The 14952-nt window shown below is 44.1% G+C and overlaps 1 protein-coding gene across 1 annotated transcript in view; it reads left to right on the top strand.

Moving 5' to 3' along the window:
* Positions 1-14952, top strand: part of LOC145345623 (dynein axonemal heavy chain 8-like) — a 1557438-nt gene that overhangs the window by 119895 nt on the left and 1422591 nt on the right. The window lies entirely within an intron of this gene.

A 14952-nucleotide genomic window follows, 5' to 3' on the forward strand; every position in this document is an offset into this window, starting at 1 on the left:
GTGTGTGGAATGTTCTGATCAGAGAAGGACATATAAAGTCACACATAGTTCACAGAATACTGATTACAATGCAAGTCTTTACAGCTAACCTGCTATTCAAGTCTTAAAGATGCAGACAATAGGTTAAAGAGATGTGTATTGTCTCCAGACAGGACAGTGAGATTTTACAAGCTCAGGCAAGTCATGGGGGTTACAGATAGTGCCACATGAACCCAAGACCCTGGTTGAGGCCATGCTTATGTGTGCAGAACTTGGCTATCAGTCTCTGCTCAGCGACTCTGCACTGTTGTGTGTCGTGAAGGCCGCCTTGAAGAACATTACCCGAAGATCAGAGGCCGAATGCCCATGACCGCTGAAGTGTTCACCAACAGAAAGGGAACAGTATTGCCTGGTGATTGTTGAGTGATGTTCATTCATCTGTTGTCGTAGCATCTGCATGGTCTCCCCAATGTACTATGCTTTGGGGCATCCTTTCCTGCAGTGTATTAGGTAGACAATATTGGCCAAGTTGCAAGAGCATGTGCCGTATACTGGTGGATGGTGTTCTCATGTGAGATGATGTCATCCATGTTGATGATCCGGCATGTCTTACAGAGGTTGCTGTGGCAGGGTTGTGTGGTCACTGTTCTCCTGAAGGCTGGGTAGTTTGCTGCAAACAACGGTCTGTTTGAGGTTGTGCGGTTGTTTGAAGGCAAGAAGTGAGGGTGTGGGGATGGCCCTGGTGAGATGTTTGTCTTCATCAATGATGTGTTGAAGACTCCGGAGAAGATGTCGTAGTTTCTCTGCTCTGGGGAAGTACTGGACGACGAAGGGTACTCTGTCCACTGTGTCCCGTATTTGTCTTCTGAGGAGCTTGTTGCGGTTTTTTGCTGTGGCGCATCGGAACTGTCGATCGATGAGTTGAGCACCATAACCTGTTCTTATGAGGGCATCTTTCAGCATCCGGAGGTGTCTGTCGCATTCCTCCTCATCTGAGCAGATAAGAACATAAGAAATAGGAGCAGGAGTAGGCCATCTAGCCCCTCGAGCCTGCCCCGCCATTCAATAAGACCATGGCTGATCTGAAGTGGCTCTGTTCCACTTTCCCGCCCTCTCCCCATAACCCTTAATCCCCTTGCCTATCAAAAACCTATCAACCCGCGTCTTAAATATATTTAGCGAGGTAGCCTCCACCACTTGTCCGCAGGGGATGGCTTCTTTAACGTGTTTAGGGTGGAAGCTGGAGAAGTTGAGCTTCGTGAGGTTATCTGTGGGCTTGCGGTACAGTGAGATGCTGAGGTGACCATCCTTGATGGCAATGCTTGTGTCCAAGAACGCCACCGATTCCGAGAATAGTCCATGGTGACTCTGATGGTGGGATGGAACTTGTTGATGTCATCATATAGTTGTTTCAGTGATTGTTCACCATGAGTCCAAAGGAAGAAAATGTCATCGATGTATCTAGTGTATAGCATCAGTTGAAGGTCCTGTGTGGTGAATGATCAACTTAACATAAGGTAGATCCATCCAAATGTCTATGGCAGCAGGGAAGAAGCTGTCCTTAATGTCCGAAATGTGGAGTTTTTTCAAGGAGCAGCTACTGCGAGTCCGTGATAGGTATGTCCCTGTCAGGCAAGGAGGAATTGGTAGGGCTAGGGAACCGTGGTGCACTAAAAAAGTTGATTCGTTGGTTAAAAAGAAAAAGGAGGCTTATGTTCGGATGAGACTTGAGGGCTCAGGTAGTGCACTAGAAAGCTTTAGATTGGCTAGGAGGGAGATGAAGAGTGAGTTAAGAAGGGCTAAAAGAGGACATGAGAAGACTTTGGCTGATAGGATTAAGGAGAATCCTAAGGCGTTCTATAGGTATGTCAAGAACAGAAGGTTGGTTAGGGCAAGATTAGGGCCAGTTACAGACAGCAGAGGGAAGTTGTGTGTGGAACCGGAAGAGATTGGAGAGGCATTGAACCAATATTTCTCTTCGGTGTTCACGCAGGGGGACATGAATATAGCTGAGGAGGACACTGGGTTGCAGGGGAGTAAAATAGACAGTATTGCAGTTGATAAGGAGGATGTGCTGGATATTCTTGAGGGTTTGAAAATAGATAAGTCCCCTGGTCCGGATGGGATTTACCCTAGGATTCTCTGGGAGGCAAGAGAGGTGATTGCAGAGCCTCTGGCTCTGATCTTCAGGTCGTCGTTGGCCTCCGGTATAGTACTGGAAGATTGGAGGATAGCGAATGTTGTCCCATTGTTTAAGAAGGGGAACAGAGACTTCCCCGGGAATTATAGACCGGTGAGTCTTACTTCTGTTGTGGGCAAGGTTTTAGAAAAAATTATTAGGGATAGGATTTATAGTTATTTGGAGAGTAATGAATTGATTGGAGATAGTCAGCATGGTTTTGTAGCGGGTAGGTCGTGCCTTACTAACCTTATTGAGTTTTTTGAGAAAGTGACCAAAGAGGTGGATGGGGGTAAGGCAGTTGACGTGGTATATATGGATTTTAGTAAGGCGTTTGATAAGGTTCACCATGGAAGGCTTCTGCAGAAAATGCAGATGTATGGGATTGAGGGTAATCTAGGAAATTGGATCAGGAATTGGCTAGCAGATAGGAGACAGAGGGTGGTGGTTGATGGTAAATATTCGTCATGGAGTTCAGTTACGAGTGGTGTGCCTCAGGGATCTGTTTTGGGGCCACTGCTGTTTGTAATTTTTATTAATGATCTGGATGAGGGTATAGTTGGGTGGATTAGTAAATTTGCTGATGACACCAAAGTCGGAGGTGTGGTAGATTGTGAGGAAGGGTGTCATAGTTTGCAGGGAGACTTAGACAGGTTGCAGAGCTGGACCAAGAGGTGGCGGATGGAGTTTAATGCGGAGAAGTGTGAGGTAATTCACTTTGGTAGGAATAACAGATGTGTCGAGTATAGGGCTAACGGGAGGACTTTGAATAGTGTGTATGAACAGAGGGATCTAGGTGTATGTGTACATAGATCCCTGAAAGTTGGGAATCAAGTAGATAAGGTTGTTAAGAAGGCATACGGTGTCTTGGCGTTTATTGGTAGGGGGATTGAATTTAGGAGTCGCAGCGTCATGTTGCAACTGTACACAACTCTGGTGCGGCCGCACTTGGAGTACTGTGTGCAGTTCTGGTCCCCACATTACAGGAAGGACGTGGAGGCTTTGGAGAGGGTGCAGAGGAGGTTTACCAGGATGTTGCCTGGTATGGAGGGGAGGTCCTATGAGGAGAGACTGAGGGATTTGGGGTTGTTTTCGCTAGAAAGAAGGCGGCTAAGAGGGGATCTTATTGAAACATATAAGATGATTAGAGGTTTAGTTAGGGTGGATAGTGATAGCCTTTTTCCTCGGATGGAGAAAGCTAGCACGAGGGGGCATGGCTTTAAATTAAGGGGGGGTAGTTATAGGACGGATGTCAGGGGTAAGTTCTTTACCCAGAGGGTGGTGAGGGATTGGAATGCCCTGCCAGCTGCAGTTGTAAATGCGCCTAGTTTGGGGGCGTTTAAGAGATCTGTGGATAGGTTTATGGACGAAAAGGGATTGGTTTAGGTTAGCGGGTCATTGTTTTTTAACTGGTCGGCGCAACATCGTGGGCCGAAGGGCCTGTTCTGCGCTGTAATGTTCTATGTTCTATGTTAAGTCAGTTGGTATGTGACCTCAGACTTCTGTATCTTTTCCCCACAGAAGAAGGTGGAACAGAGTATGTCTGGGATGCCTTTATTATGCTGACTGCTTTCTTAAGGCAGCAGGAAGTGCAGACGGAGTCAATGGGTGGGAGACTGGTTTGCATGATGGACTGGGCTACGATCTTGTGGTCTTGATTGAAGCAGGAGCCATAGCAAGCTTTGATATGTCCAGAAAGGATGCTTTCTACGGTGAGACTTGTAGCGGACATGCCAAATTTCATTCGCCTCCTGAGAAAGTAGAGGCATTTGTGGATTTTCTTAAAAATAGCATTAGCGTGGAAGGATCAGGTCAAGTTGTTGGTGATCTGGACACCAAGAAACTTGAAACTTTCAACCATTTCCACTTCATCCCTATTGATGTAGACTATCTCCTATGTTTTACTGACATTGAGGGAGAGATTATTCTCATTACATCATTTCACAAGGTTCCCTATCTCTTTCCAGTATTCTGTCTCATCATTATTTGAGGTCTGACCCGCTACAGTGGTGTCATCAGCAAACTTAAAAATGGAGCTGGAGTGAAATTTGGCCACACAGTCACAAGTGTTTCAGGAGTATAGTAAGGGGCCAAGGTCACAGCCTTATGCAGCACTGGTTTTGAGGATAATCATGGAGGAAGTGTCATTGCTTATCCTTGCTGATTGCGGTCCGTGGATTAGGAAGTTAGAATCCAGTCACAGAGAAAGGAGCTGAGCTCTAGGCCATGGAGTTTCGAGATGGGTTTTGTAGGAATAATGATGTTGAAAAGGGGAGGATTTTTCTGTATGTTGGGGGCATGATTTTAATTTCCAGATCAGGTGACCCAGGACTCAAGCCTGGGTGGAGCTTGCCTAGTAAGTCTTATGCTGACTCTGCTCAGATTAAGATGTGTTAATAAACTGTTCTAGTCAGTTTATTACCATGTGGTTTATTATTAATCTCAATGCCAGGCCACATATCAAACACCAAATGCACCATCTGAAAGAAAACACCAGTTCCTCAATGCCCACTGTTTTATAGCTTTTAATCCTGGATGAACCCCCAGTTATTCTCGGGGTACCAGATCAGAAACCCCCATGGCATATTAAGAAGCTCGACTCAACACAAACAATTTTTTTTGTTGGCATTTGTATGAGGATAAGATGTTTCACTCCAGTTCTACAGATAATCCAGGAAGCTTTTATGAAAAATGATCTTTATTTAATAACTCAGTTTGATTATTACAAATGAATTGGCTTAACCTTTAACAATTGAACAATATTTAAACATGGCATGATACAATTCTTAACTGCTAACCTATCACTATGTGTTACAGTCAAGCAAAATTTCTCTCATAGACTTAAACTTCTCTCTCAAGTGAGTTAATAAATCACAGGTATACTTGCTTTGACTTCGGTTGCCAGGCTTGGAGCTTTCAAAAAACATCTAGAGTGACAGAGAAAATCTGTTTTCTTCTGGCAGCCAAGACAGCAACTGCTTGTATTTTAAAAATGAAAATGAAAGTGCCTTTCCTCCAAGCTTAGCGCCTTTCATTAATCACCTGACTCTTCCCTTCCCTGTCAATCAAATGAATCAAAACTCTACTCTGAATCCCCCATAAGAACCTAAGTAACACAAATGCTCTGCTTAAACAAGCACTCTGGGTGAGATTTTACAACCTTGTTTGTCCTGAAACAGTAAAATCCTATCCAAGATCAATGGATCTTTTCATGATCCGCCCCTTGCCCACTCCGATTTCCGTGGAGGGCGGGATGATAAAATTCCATGTATAAAATGAGTGATTGTTCTCCTAGCTACTAATTTAAAAGTTTTCTTGGACAAACCATTACCTTGCAAAACATAACTGAATTTCAAACATGCCCCTTACAAGAAACATGATAAAACTATATTTTTTAAAGGCACAGTATCATCACAACATAAACACTTGGAAGATTGAAATGGCAATTATCCTGCTTTCCCAGCATTTGTGCTGTATTCAACCCCACTGCTTTTCCACCCATCCCTGAGCTTATCCCATGACATGGTAGATGGGTGAGCATCAGAGTCAACATATTTAATAAATAATCAAGGGAGAATTAAACTTGTTAACAAGCTAATCAACCCTGATAATACATCACACATGCTATAACATTGGAATAGGCCTGCCATTTTCTTAACCTTTTAAAAAAGACCTGCAGGATAGTGGGGTACTATCTTCTGGTTTGCCCTGAGTGCACTGGGAGGACAGCTTCTCGCTATGTTCCCCACGTTTCCCCTTCTGGTTCATTTGCAAATCATTTGAAGTCAGTGTCCCCGGTCTTGACCATTCTATGTACTCTGTTAAAACCACTCATGATTTTGAGCATTTCAAATAAATTTCTTCACAATATTCTCTATGGAAAACAGTACCAGCTTTGCTATTCTAACCAAATAACTGAAGATCTTCATCCTTGGAAGTATTCTTGTTAAACTTGCTTGAACTATCTATCATGCCTTCAAATTCTTCCTAAATTGTGATGTCCAGAATTGGACATAGTACTCCAAATGAAACTGATTCAGTGTTTTTTAAAGCTTCACCATAAGCTTCTTGCTTTTGTACTCTATGCTCCAAGTCATATAGTTTAGGAGCCCATATACTTTATTAACCATTTTCTCTGTATGCCCTACTACCATCTGCAATTTGCATGCACATACTGTGGCTACAAGAGCAGGTCACAGAAGGAATCATGCAGCAAGTAGCTCACCTCCTGGCTGTTCAAAGCCTGGCCACCATCTGCAGGGCACAACTCAGGGGTGTCATGAAATAGTCTCCAAATACCTGGATGTGTGCAGCTCCAATAAAACTCAAGAAGTTTGACACAATCCAGGACAAATTAACCCACCTAATTAGTATTCCTTCTACAAACAGTCACTCCCTTCAGCATTGTAGAACAGTGGCAGCAATGTAAACCACCTACAACATGCACTGCCAGAATTCACCAAGGCTCCTTAGGCAGTACCCTCCAAACCCCCGAATGCTACTATCTAGAGAAACGAGAGCAGCAGATACCTGGAATCACCATCACCTGGAGGTTCCCCTCTAAGTCACTCACCATCTCCTAATTTGGAAATATATCATTGTTTCTTCACCGTCATTGGGTCAAAATTCTGGAACGCTCTCCCTAATTGAGGATTTTCACAGTAACTTCAGTGCAGTATGAATGTAAACCCACTTGTGACACTAATATATAAACTTTTAAACTCTAAGCTGATAGCACTGTCGGTGTACCTACACCTCAGGGACTGCAGTTTGAGATATAATGATGATTGATGCAAAAATGCAGTGATATACTTTCATTATTATATCACTATATACTTTATACAGTGACATAATGATGATTGATGCAAAAATGCAGTGATATACATTCTTCTTGGCACTTATGCCTCATTGGAATTTGTCTTATGTTGTTATACAAAATGTGCAATTGTCATTTTATTCCAATGTAGAAAATTAAATCAACTGGAGTTTAAACTCGACTGCTGATCTATCCAAATTATTGTCTCCTGTGGACAGGAACCTGAAGGTTTGCCTTCAATTGAATTGGTGTTTTGGTGGAACTTGAAATTGATGTGTTTTTTAAATCTCATTTGTGAGACATGGGCTTTGCTGGCTGGCCAGCATTTATTGCCCATCCCTAGTTACGCTTGAAAAAGTGGTGGTGAGCTGCTTTCTTGAGAGTCCACATGCTGTGAGTTGACCTACAATGTCGTTAGGGAGGGAATTCCAGGATTTTGACTCAGTGACTGTGAAGGAATGGTAATATATTTCCAAGTCAGGATGTTCAGTGGCTTGGAGGGGAACTTGCAAGTGGTGATGTTCCCATGTATCTGCTGCCCTTGTCCTTCAAGATGGAAGTGGTCATGGGATTGGAAGGTGTTGTCTGAGGTGAATTTCTGCAGTGCATCTTGGAGATGGTACACACTTCTACTACTGAGCGTTGATGGTGGAGGGAGTGGATGTTTACGGATGTGGTGCCAATCAAATGGACTGCTTTGTCCTGGATGGTTTCAAGCTTCTTGAGAGTTGTTAGACCTGCACCCATCCAGGCAAGTGGGGAGTCAGGAGGTGAGCTGCTTGCCCCAGTTTTCCTAGCCTCTGACCTGCCCTTGTAGCCAGTGTGTTTACGTGCAGTACCTCAGGAGTTGTGAATAGTGCTGCACATTGTGCAATCATTGGCAAACATCCCCACTTGTCTTTTGTGGCAGCACAGGTGGAAGAAGGTGGTGAACAAAGAACAAAGAACAACCCAGTCCGGGAAACAGGCCCTTCGGCCCAATGAGCCCGCGCCGCCATTTCAACAAAGCATTTTCCTACACCTACCCTGCCCCGTGTGGAAGGCATATGGTATGCTTGCCTTTATAGGAAGGGGTGCAGAGTATAAAAATTGGCGTCTGATGTTACAGCTGAATAGAACATTGGTTAGGCCACATTTGGAGTACTGCGCCCAGTTCTGTCGCCGCACTACCAGAAGGACGTGGAGGCTTTGAAGACAGTGCAGAGAAGGTTTACCAGGATGTTGCCTGGTATGGTGGGTCTTAGCTATGAGGAGAGATTGGGTAAACTGGGGTTGTTCTCCCTGGAAAGATGGGGGATGAGGGGCGACCTAATAGAGGTGTATAAAATTATGAGGGGTATGGATAGGGTGAACAGTGGGAAGCTTTTTCCCAGGTTGGAGGTGACAAACACGAGGGGTCACAGGTTCAAGGTGAGAGGGGCAAGGTTTAACTTAGATATCAGAGGGACGTATTTTACACAGAGGGTGGTGGGGGCCTGGAGTGCACTGCCAAGCAGGGTGGTGGAGGTGGACATGCTGGGATTATTTAAGACTTATCTGGATAGTCACATGAGCAGACTGGGAATGGAGGGATACAGAAAAATGGTGTAGTTGGACCAATGAGCAGCGCAGGCTTGGACGGCCGAAGGGCCTGTTTCCTGTGCTGTATTGTGCTTAGTTCTTTTTTAAAGTTTATTTATTAATCACAAGTAAGGTTTACACTGCAATGAAGTTACTGTGAAATTCCCCTGTTCGCTACATTCTGGTGCCTGTTTGGATCAATGCACCTAACCAGCATGTCTTTTGGACTATGGAAGGAAACTGGAGGACCTGGAGGAAACTCAAGCATTCACGGGGAGAATGTGCAAACCTGCTCTTGTAGCTACTGTGTCTATGCGTCCAGTTGAATTTCTGCTCAATGATAATCACAGGGATGTTGACAATGGGGGAATTCCTTGATGGTAACATCATTGAATGTCAACGGTTGATTCCCTGGCTTAATGGTAATTGTTGAGTGGAGGATATGACAGGCGATGAGTTTGCAGATTGTCCAAAATACAGTTCTGCTGCTGTTAATGGCCCACAGTGCTTCATGTATGCCCAGTCTAGTGTTGCTACGTCTGTTTGAAGTTTTTCCTGTTTAGCATGTTGCTAGCACTCCACAACATGATGGAGGTTATTTTCAATGTGGAGATTGGAATTTTTTCTCCACAAGAACTCTGCAATTTGTCATGGACAGATGCACCTGCAGCCGGCAGATTAGTAAGAATTTGTTCCCTCACCACCTGGTGCAGACCTAGTCTAGTAGTTACATCCTTTAGGTCTCGACTAGCTCGATGAGTAGTGCTACTGTTGAGCCACTGTTATTGATGGACATTGAAATCCCCCACTTTTGTGCCCTTGCCACCCTCAGTACTTCCTCCAAGTATTGTTCAATGTGGAATACTGATTTATCAGCCGAAGCAGGCTGGAATATGACAACAGTAAGATGTTGTCTTGCCCATGTTTAATGTCCAATCGTGAGACTTCATGGGGTCCAGAGTCAATGTTGAGGATTCGCAGGGAAACTCCCTCCTGACTGTAAACTACAATGCAGTAACCTCTGCTGGGTCTGTCCTGTCGGTGGACAGGGCACATCCAGGGATGTTAATGGTGACGTCTGGGACATTATCTGTAAGGTATGATTCCATGAGAATGATTATGTCAGGCTTGACTGGTCTGAGGAACAGCTCTCCAGATTTTGACACGAGCCTCCATTTGTTAGGAAAGATGACCTTTAATTTTACTGAAGGGGAATTAGAGAGTAGGACCAGGAAGACTCAGAGGAAGAGCAGGCAGGGTGTGGCTGCTAATCAAAGAAGGTCGAGTGGACTGAAGTGCATTTGTTTCAATGCAAGAAGACAGATGAACTTAGAATCTGGATTAGTACTTGGAACTATGACATTGCCATTACAGAGGCTTGGTTGAGGCAAGGACAGGATTGATAGCTTAACTATGCTTAACTTAACTATAGCTTAACTATGGAGAAGATCCAGAGAGACAGGATTTATGAACATTTAGAGAAGTATACTTTGATTAAAGATAGTCAGCATGGCTTTGTCAAAGGCAGATCGTGCCTTACGAACCTGGTTGAGTTTTTTGAAGATGTGACTAAACACATTGATGAAGGAAGAGCGGTAGATGCGGTTTATATGGACTTCAGCAAAGCGTTCGATAAGGTCCCCCATGCAAGGCTTATTGAGAAAGTGAAGGGGCATGGGATCCAAGGGGACATTGCTTTGTGGATCCAGAACTGGCGTGCCCACAGAAGGCAAAGAGTGGTTGTAGATGGGTCTTTTTCTGCATGGAAGTCGGTCACTAGTAGAGTGCCCCAGGAATCTGTTCTGGGACCTTGCTGTTTGCGATTTTTATAAATGACCTGGATGAGGAAGTGGGGGGATGGGTTGGTAAGTTTGCTGATGACACGAAGGTTAGAAGTGTTGTGGATAGTTTGGTGGGATGTCAGAAGTTGCAGCAAGACATAGATAGGATGCAAGACTGGGAGGAGAAGTGGCAGATGGACTTCAACCCGGGTAAGTGTGTGGTGGTTCATTTTGGCAGGTCAAATGGGATGAAGGAATATAATATCAAGGGTAAGACTCTTAGCAGTGTGGAAGATCAGAAGAATCTTGGGGCCTGGGTTCATAGGACTCTCAAATTGGCTTTGCAGGTAGAAGATGTGGTTAAGAAGGCGTATGGTGTACTGGCCTTCATCATTTGAGGGATTGAGTTTAGGAATTGGGAGATAATGCTGCAGCTGTATAGGACCCTGGTCAGACCCCACTTGGAGTACTGTGCTCAGTTCTGGTCACCTCATTACAGGAAGGTTGTGGAAGTCATTGAAAGGGTGCAGAGGAGATTTTGTTGCCTGGATTGGGTGGCATGCCTTATGAGGATAGGTTGAGAGAGCTTGATCTTTTCTCTTTGGAGAGACAAAGGATGAGAGGTGACCTGATGGAGGTGTATAGGATGTTGAGAGGTATTGATCAGGTGGATTCTCAGAGGCTTTTTCCCAGGGCTGAAATGGCTGCCACAAGAGGACACAGGTTTAGGCTGCTGGGGAGTAGGTACAGAGGAGATGTCAGGGGTAAGTTTTTCATTCAGAGGGTGGTGGGTGCGTGGAATTGGCTGCTGGCGGTGGTGGTGGAGGCGGATTTGATAGGGTCTTTTAGAGACTTCTGGATGAGTACATGGGACTTAATAGGATTGAGGGTTATAGGTAAGCCTAGTAGGTGGAGATATGTTCGATGCAACTTGTGGGCTGAAGGGCCTGTTGGTGCTGTAGTTTTTCTATGTTCTATGTTCTAACTTTCCAGGATACAGATGTTTCAGATGAGCTAGAGGGGGATGTAACAGGGGTGAGGGAGTTGCATGACTGGTTAATGAGAGTATCCCAAGAAGGTTAGCAAAGATAATCTAGGTAATTACAGGCTGGTGAGCCTTGTGTCAATGGTATTGAAATTATTGGAGAGGATTCTTTGAGGCAGGATTTACTCCCACTTGGAATTAAATGGACATATTAGCCAGAGGCAAAATTTGTTTTATTTATTCATCACAAGTAGTCTTACATCAGCACTGCAATGCCGTTACTGTGAAAATTCTCTAGTTGCCACACTCTGGTGCCTGTTCGGGTGAGGGAGAATTTGGCACAGCCAGTTGACCTAACCTGCACATCTTTGGACAATGGGAGAAAACTGGAGTGACTCAAGCTAGGAATTGAACCTGGGTTGCTGGCAGTGTGAGGCAGCAGTGCTAACCACTCTGCCATCATGCCACGTGGTTTTGTGAAGGGGAGCTCATGCCTCACTAACTTGATTGAGTTTTTGAGGAAGTGACGAAGACGACTGATGAGTATAGGGCTGTGGATGTTGTCTACATGGACTTCAGTGAGGCCTTTGATAAGATCCCTCATGGCAAATTGGTACAGAAGGTGAAGTCGCATGGGATCAGAGGTGAGTTGGCAAGATGGATACAGAACTGGCTCGGTCATAGACGACAGAGGGCAGCAGTAGAAGGGTGCATTTCTGACAAGTGACAAGTGGCTGTGACAAATGACCTTCCTCAGAGATCAGTGCCGGGACCTTTGATTTTTGTAATATCTATAAATGATTTGGATGAAAATGTAACTGGTTTGATTCACAAGTTTGCGGACGACACCAAAGTTGGTGGAATTGTGGATGGTGATGAGGACGGTCAGAGGATACAGCGGAATATAGATGGCAGATGGAATTTAATCTGGACAAATGTGAGGTTATGCATTTTGGAAGGTCTAATACAGATGGGAAATCTGAATAATCTAAGTAAATGGCAGAACCTTTAAGAGTATTGAAAGGCAAAGGGATCTGGGTGTACAGATGTCATTGAAAGTGGAACGCAGGTGGAGAAGGTAATCAAGAAGGCATACAGCATGCTTGCCTTCATCGGCTGGGGCACTGAGTTTAAAAATTGGCAAGTGATGTTGCAGCTTTATGGAACTTTTGTTAGGTTGCACTTGGAATATAATGTTTGATTCTGGTTGCTGCATTACCAGAAAGATGTGAAGGCTTTGGAGAGGGTATGGAGGATATTAACTATGAGGAGAGGTTGGAGAAACTTGGTTTGTTTTCACTTGAATGACAAAGGTTGAGGAGCGACCTGATAGAAGTCTGAAAGATTGTGAGGGACATGGACAGAGTGGATTGTCAGAAGCTTTTTCCCAGAGTGGAAGATAGGGGCACATAGGTTTAAGGGTTGAGGGGTAAGGTTTAAAAGAGATGTACGAGGCAAGTCTTTTACAAAGAGGGCGGTGGAGGCCTTGAACTTGCTTCCCGGGGATCTAGTGGAAGCAGATATGATAGTGACTTTTAAGAGACGGCTTGATGGCTTGAATAGGATGGGAATAGAGGGATATAGTTCCCAGAGGGGTAAGGGGGTTTAGTTCAGACGGGCAGCACGGTCGATGTAGGCTTGGAGGGCTGAAGGGCCTGTTTCTCTCCTGTAATTTTCTTGTTTTTTGTTCTTTGTTCTTTATAGCGTGTAACCCGGGTAATTATAGGCCAGTGAGCTTGACATCATAGACTGATAGTGGACTTGTTGGAGAAGGTTCATAAGGATAGGACCTATATGCATTTGGAACTGAATGGTCTTATTAGTGACAGCACGGTTTTGTATGAGGGAGGTCTCACTAATTTAATTGAGTTTTTTGAGGGAGAGACAAAAATGATTGACGAGAGAAGGATGTGGACATTGTCTACATGGACTTTAAAAAAGCATTTGACAAGATTCCTCATGGTAGATTGGTACAAAAAGTTAAATCACACGGGATCAAGGGTGAACTAGTGAGCTGGATTTCAGAATCAGCTTGGCCATAGAAGAAAGAGGATAGCGGTAGAAGAATGTTTTTCTGAATGGAGATCTATAATATTGGTGCTCCACAGGGATCAGTGCTAGGATCTTTTTTGTTTGTCATATATATAAATGACTTGAAGGAAATGTAACTGGTCTGATTAGCAAGTTTGCAGATGATACTAAGATACTAAGATTGCTGAAGTTGTGGATAGTGATGAAGATTGTCAGAGAATACAGCAGGATATAGATAGGCTGGAAAATTGGATGGAGAAATGACAGATGGAATTTAATCCAGCCAAATGTGAGGTGATGCATTTTGGTAGATCCAATTCCGATGAGACCTATAAAATAAATAGCAGAACCATTATAAGTATTGACACACAGAGATCTGGGAGTATAAGTTCACAAATCCTTAAAAGTGGGCGCACAGAAGGAAAAGGTGGTAAGAAAGCAGATGGCATGTTTGCCTTGATCAGCCAGGGCATTGAGTATGAAAGTTGGTAAATTATGTTACAGTTGTATAGGCCACATTTGGAATACTGTATCCAGTTCTGGTCATGATGTGGAGATGCCGGCGTTGGACTGGGGTAAACACAGTAAGAAGTCTGACAACACCAGATTTAAGTCCAACCGATTTATTTGATAGTAAACTCACAAACTTTGGGGGTTATATGCTGTTATATGCTCTGTCTGAGGCCAGAACTCTCCATTCACCTGACGAAGGGGCAAACCCCAAAAGCTTGCAAGTTTACTATCAAATAAATCGGTTGGACTTAAACCTGGTGTTGTCAGACTTCTTACTCCAATTCTGGTCGCCAGACTACTGGAAGGACGTGGTGGCTTTGAAGGTTTACCAGGATGTTGCCTGATACCAGCTATGAGGAGAGATTGAAAAAACTGGGATTGTTCTCTCTGGAAAGATGGAGGCTGAGGGGCAACCTGATAGTAGTTTATAAAATTATGAAGGGCATAGATGAGATAAACAGTTGGAAGCTTTTTCCCCATGGCAGAAATGACAATCACAAGGGGGCACAAGTTCAAGGTAAGGTGGGAAAGGTTAAGGAGAGATATGCAGAGGGAGTTTTTTACACAGAGGGTGGTGGGGCCTGGAAGTAAGGTGTTGAGACAGACATGTTAGCAACATTTAAGACTTATCTGAATAGGCACATGAATAGGCTGGGTATAGAGGGATATAAGCGGTTGGCCTAGATGGGACAACATCAGCAAAGATTTGGTGGGCCAACAGGCCTGTTCCGCTGCTTGTCCTTTTCTTTGTTCTTTAGTTGACAGGGCTATTTGCCGCTGTCTTTTCCGATGCCCAAGTTGATGCCAGGTGGTTGTCTGGTTTCATTTCTTTGTTTTCTCAAGAGTTTATTTATTAATCCCAAGTAGACTTACATTCACACTGCAATGAAGTTACTGTGAAAATCCCCAAGTCGCCACATTCCAGCACCTGTTTGAGTACATTGAGGAAGAATTTAGCATGACCTATGTACCTAACCTGCATGTTTTTTAGATTTGATGTGGATGTGCCGGCGTTGGACTGGGGTAAACACAGTAAAAAGTCTGACAACACCAGGTTTTAGTCCAACCGATTTATTTGATAGTAAATGCACAAGCGCAGAGTCGCTGA

This window comes from Carcharhinus amblyrhynchos, chromosome 7 (genome assembly GCF_965287045.1).
Source record: "Carcharhinus amblyrhynchos chromosome 7, sCarAmb.v2.hapA, whole genome shotgun sequence".
Taxonomy (NCBI): Eukaryota; Metazoa; Chordata; class Chondrichthyes; order Carcharhiniformes; family Carcharhinidae; genus Carcharhinus; species Carcharhinus amblyrhynchos.